A 6014-nucleotide genomic window follows, 5' to 3' on the forward strand; every position below is an offset into this window, starting at 1 on the left:
GCGCTGGTGCACGTGCTGGTCGCATTGGGAACTCTTTGGCTTACCTCATGCTTGCTCTCTCTACATCCCTGCAAGCGGACGGCGTGGAGGCTGCTGTGTCCTTCAGTGATGCAGCCCTCCAGGATTTTGCCCTCATGACTAGGGAACACGGCCGACTCATGTCCTTCCTAGTGCAGGCGCGCCGCCAGGTGTGGCTAGCGCAGTCCCCCTTGTCGGAGGCCTCTAGGAGGGCCCTCCGTGGTGTTCCTGTGGAGCCGGGGGAGCTTTTTGGTTCTGCCGCTGTGGGTGCACTGGAAAGGACGGTTAAGGCTCATAAGACCAGGAAGCAGCTTTCCAGCCTCAATAGGACCCTGCCTCCCCAACAGGGTAGGCCTGGGGCACGCTCTGCTTTTCATCGCTTTCCTCAGCCCCGGCCTGCCGAGGCTTATGGCACCCGGCGACTCCCACAGAGGCCCGCTGGGGACTTTCGCTCCTCTGCCCGCTTGCCTTCAGGGCAACCACGGGCTGCAGGCCCCACCCACCGTCCCTCTCGGGCCCCTAGCGGCCGGAGGGCCAGGGACTGTGGCCTTGGGGCCGGCCGTCAGACATTTTTCCCACCAGCAGCTCAGTTACTGGCCTGCTCGTGCCTCGGACCCATGGGTGGTCTCCATCTTGACCCACGGGTACGAGCTGCAGTTCTGACGCCGGCCTCCTGCTTCCTGTCGGGTCAGGGTGACTCATCGCCGACCCGGCAAAAGCCTCAGCTCTGGACCAGGAGCTGTCCGCCCTCCTGGCCAAGGACGCGATGGAGGCCGTGGACCCCCTGGCACAGCCCGGGGGCTTCTACTCGACATACTTCCTTGTCCCAAAGAAGACCGGTGCTCCCTCGCTCCGCGGGTCTTCACTCGGTTTGTGGAGGCTGCTCTGGCGCCCCTGCAGTCTGTGGGCATGAAGGTGCTGCCGTACCTCGACGACTGGCTCCTCTGCGCGCCGTCGCGGGCTCAGGTGATCCAGGACACCTCCGATCTCCTGTCTCATGTGGCCCGGTTGGGTATCAGGGTCAATTTGCCCAAGTCCTCTCTGGTCCCCTCTCAGCGGACGGACTTCATTGGTGTGACGTTGGACACCACGGTTATGAGAGCCCACCCATCTCCTCACCGAGTCGACGATGTTCTTCGCCTCCTTGCGCTCTTTCGAGGGGGCAGGCTGTTGCCTTACGTCGCCTGCTTGCGGCTTTTGGGCAAGCTGACGTCCATGACGGCTGTGGTCCCATTGGGTCTGCTGACACTGCGCCCACTACAGAGGTGGCTGAACGGCTTCCACTTGGATGCCAAGTGGCACCGCCACCGGAGGCTCAGGGTGTCCCGTCGGTGCCTCCTCGCCCTGGCACCTTGGAGGGAGAGGGCTTTTCTATTGAGCGGAGTCCCGCTGGGTGTGGCCCCGGCCCGCCGCGAAACAATCACCACGGATGCCAGCCTCACGGGCTGGGGTGCTGTCTGGCAGCACAGGACGGCTCAGGGAAGTTGGTCTGTGCGCGACAGGGTCGATCACATCAATGTGCTGGAGCTTCGGGCGGTGTACTTGGCACTCATGCACTTCTTGCCATACCTGAGTGGACGGCATGTTCTCATACGGTCGGACAACACCACGACCGTGTTTCAAATAAACCGTCAGGGCGGCGTCAGGTCCGCCCGTCTGTTGGAGACCTCCCAGCACCTTCTCAGGTGGGCTGCTCCCCGTCTGGCCAGTCTACGGGCCACCTATCTGCCGGGGGTTCGGAACCAGCTCGCGGACTCTCTCTCCCGTCGGGGTCCTCCTCCGGGAGAGTGGCGCCTCCACCCAGAGGTGGTGCGCATGATTTGGAGCAGCTTCGGCACGGCGGAGGTCGATCTCTTTGCCTCCGAGGACTCAACCCACTGCCCACTTTGGTTTTCCCTGAGCGAGGCCACCAGCCCTCTGGGTCTGGATGCACTGGCGCAGCCGTGGCCGGAGTGCCTTCTCTACGCCTTTCCGCCGCTCCCTCTGATATGGCTGACGCTTCAGAGGGTTCTTCAGGAGGGGCACACGCTGTTGCTGATGGCCCCCTTCTGGCCGGCCCGGACGTGGTTCCCCCTGCTCTGTCAACTGTGCTCCGGCGAGCCGTGGCGTCTCCCCGACAGGGAGGACCTGTTGTCTCAACAGGGAGGTCGGGGTTGGCATCCCGACCCTCGGCGCCTTCGCGTATGTGTTTGGCCACTGAGGGGCCCCAACCGCTGCTGACCGGCTGTACAGAGTCTGTCACGCGGACCATTCTTAATGCGAGGGCACCGTCCACTCGGCAACAGTATGCCAACAGGTGGAAGTTGTTTGTGACGTGGTGCGGAGAACGCGGGGTGGACCCTGTTTCGTGTTCCATCCCCACCATCCTGGATTTCTTGCAGTCCCTCCTGGATAAGGGCAGGTCTCAGTCGACTCTGAAGGTGTATGTGGCAGCTATTTCTGCCCGGCATGTTGGTGCTGATGGCGGCTCCGTGGGGCGCCATGAGCTGGTGTCCTTGTTCCTCAGAGGGGCTCTGCGTCTTTGTCCCCGCCCGGCTCCTCGGGTTCCGGCGTGGGATCTGCAGTTGGTGCTGGACAGCCTGTGCAGGCCTCCCTTCGAGCCCCTGGCGGGGGCGGACCTTCAATGGGTGTCGCGCAAGACTGCACTCTTGCTCGCCGTTGCCTCCGCCAAGCGCGTCAGCGACCTACACGCTTTATCGGTTAGCCCTGAATGCCTGCGATGGCACCCGGATGGCGCCGGCGTCACTCTGTGGCCGAACACTGCCTTCATTCCCAAGGTGTTGTCTGGCTCTCGTTCTAACCAGCCTCTACGGCTTAAACGTTATGTACCCACTCCTGCTGATGGCGGGGACAGGCCGGAGCTCTTGTGTCCGGTGAGAGCCTTGCAGTGTTACATTGACGCTACGGCGGGCATTCGTACGTCTGCCCAGCTTTTTGTTTGTTATGGTGGTCCTACCAAGGGTTCCGCTCTCTCCAAGCAGCGCTTGTCTCACTGGGTCGGGGATGCCATTCGCCATTCCTACCTGCTGTCTGGCCGCCCCCTGCCGTCAGGGGTGCGCTGTCACTCCACCAGGAGCGTTGCCACGTCTTGGGCCGCCCTGAGGGGTGTTTCCCTGGAGGATATCTGTGCTGCTGCCTCATGGGCGACGCCTTGCACCTTCTCCAGGTTTTATAGCGTGGATGTCGCCTCTCCCCATCCGCTTGGCGTGATCTTGGGTCCTGCTGGGGCTTCTCAGTGAGGTTTGTGTCTGAGATCCCTCGCGACTACGCCGGTATTAGTCATTCAGTGCTTAAAGCACCGCCTTCTGGCGGTCGGGAGGGACGAAATAGAACGAAAGTTACAACTGTAACTACGGTTCTATGAGTCCCGGACGACCGCCAGGGCGTCCTGTCGCTCGGAATCCTCGTGTTCACGCGAGAAGATTCCGTAGGAAACGAACCTTGGGTGACACCGGAACTTATACCCTTCTAGGGTCACCAAGGGGTCACAGGTGACTAATTTGGTATGCATTACTCGAACTGCGCATGCGCGAAAGGAACATTCAGTGCTTAAAGCACCGCCTTCTGGCGGTCGTCCGGGACTCATAGAACCGTAGTTACAGTTGTAACTTTCGATGTTAATTTTACATGAACAACGTCATGTACAGAGACTGTCAACTGCGAGTACGGCAGATGTACAGACAAGCTGGCATGGAACCGCGGTGTTCAAACCAACGGACAGACAAACAGGACTTCTTCCGATTAAAACGCCCACAACCAGATAAAAGGTAATAATAACGACCTTAATAACCCGATTTATTGTTAAACACTTAAGCCATACTGCGTTGTGGAGAATGAGGGCTTTCAGGAGTTGGGACATGATAAAAACATTAGCGTCTCCAAAAGCTGTTGGCGAGTGGCGCTCATCCGTCGACTTCCATATAACATGGATGTCCGTGTGCTCATCAAATCAGCAAGCACACTAATACTCCAATAGTATATATATCTGTGCTGACGAGGGACGGGTGCGTCATTCAATTCCCTCGCTGTAAACATGCTAACCGAGGCTAGCGTGTGTACATGACAACAATAACTCTTGAGTTAAGAGGATGAAATGAAAATACTACCATGCTGTCCTGGCTCAAAGCTTAAAAAAGAAAGAGGACGGTCAGAAGTTGATTTGTATGCTGATATAGCACGGACGTAAAAAAATAACATGGGCTCATGCTGAAGAGTAGACTGCGGTGAAGTTAGTTTTAGGTTGGAATATTTGATATTCGACAGACATTCGCGATGCCTCCGGGGGAAGCTGCGGGAACGCCGCTCCTAGGAAGCCGCCTCTACACTGCGGGAAAGCCGCTTCGACGGCGATACGCTCCGGGTTCCCGGGTATTTTCTTGTTTGTCCTAATAAGTATAAAAGTGTGGGAGAAGCTCTGAATGCAGATTTGGTGCTTGTGTGGATTAATAATCTATCTATCTATCTATCTATCTGACTGTCTCAGAAAATTAGAAGACTGTGATAAAGTCCTTTATTTTCTGTTATGCAAATAAATAAGCAAAAATGCCATACATTCTGGATTCATTACAAATCAACTGAAATATTGTAAGCCTCTTATTACCTATCTATCTATCTATCTATCTATCTATTAGGGCTGGGAATCTTTGACTGTCTCAATTCGATTCGATTACGATTTTTGGGTGTACGATTCGATTCAGAATAGATTTTCGATTCTCGATTCAAATGATTTTTGATTAAAAATTATTGGTTTGACAAATGATTTCTGCTTCAATTTACAGATATGCACAACATTGTCATGATCTACTCCAGTCTGCTTTGCAAGACAAAATGACAAATAAGAGACATTTAAGTGTCTTTTTTTTTTTTTTTGTTTAAACATTTATTAATTTTGTATCATAAGGGGGCGGCACGGTGGACGAGTGGTTAGCACGTCCGCCTCCCAGTTCTGAGGACTCCGGTTCGAGTCCAGGCTCCGGCCTTCCTGGGTGGAGTTTGCATGTTCTCCCCGTGCCCGCGTGGGTCTTCTCCGGGTACTCCGGTCTCCTCCCACATTCCAAAGACATGCATGGCAGGTTAATTGGGTGCTCCGAATTGTCCCTAGGTGTGCTTGTGAGTGTGAGTGGTTGTTCGTCTCTGTGTGCCCTGCGATTGGCTGGCAACCAGTCCAGGGTGTACCCCGCCTACTGCCCAGAGCCAGCTGAGATAGGCGCCAGCACCCCCCGCGACCCTTGTGAGGAATAAGCGGTCAAGAAAATGGATGGATGGATTGTATCATAAGTGCCTTTTCCCACAAAAACAGCATGTGGGCTACAACTGCCTTTTCCCCTTCTTCTTCATTTCTAATTTAAATAAAATCGATTTTTAGATATTAATATCGATTCGAATCGATTCATAAGTGAGGATCTCGATTCTTTTATGAATCTATTTTTTGGCACACCCCTACTATCTATCTATATATCTATCTATCGAATTGTAATTGTTTTAAGTTAATTAGTTTACATGTAGTAAGGTAGCACTTTGAAAAAGATATTAATTAGTAGTTACAACTTACGAGTGGAGTATTTTATTAGGCAGATGCATGTGAAATGTGAAAGTTACAAGATTTTGATAATTTTAAATTTAACAAGATATTCAAACCTTTAATGGAGTAACAAAATAATTGTAAATTAATTTGACAATTAACTCAATGTTGAGTTTTAAAATAATCATTGGAACGCTACACCGAATCGAACCGAATTGAATAGTAATCCTACTGAATCGAACATCGAATCGTAATCCTACTGAACCGAACCGAATCGTTTCATTTTAAAATCGAATCATCCTTGTATCGGATCGCACCCCATGTATCGAGATGTGTATTGAATCGTCTTGATTGGAGAGATTTACAGCCTTAATTCTAATGCTAATTGCTGCAAAACGGAAACTGGGAGTGAATGAGTTAATAATCAAATAATCATGTTGATCCCCCTTCCCCCACCCCCATGTAGACTGTTCCG

The 6014-nt window shown here is 53.4% G+C and overlaps 1 protein-coding gene across 5 annotated transcripts in view; it reads right to left on the reverse strand.

Moving 5' to 3' along the window:
- Positions 1-6014, reverse strand: part of wdfy3 (WD repeat and FYVE domain containing 3) — a 104071-nt gene that overhangs the window by 71368 nt on the left and 26689 nt on the right. The gene's annotated exons all lie outside the window — the stretch shown is intronic.

Source organism: Festucalex cinctus, chromosome 5 (genome assembly GCF_051991245.1).
Source record: "Festucalex cinctus isolate MCC-2025b chromosome 5, RoL_Fcin_1.0, whole genome shotgun sequence".
NCBI lineage: Eukaryota > Metazoa > Chordata > Actinopteri > Syngnathiformes > Syngnathidae > Festucalex > Festucalex cinctus.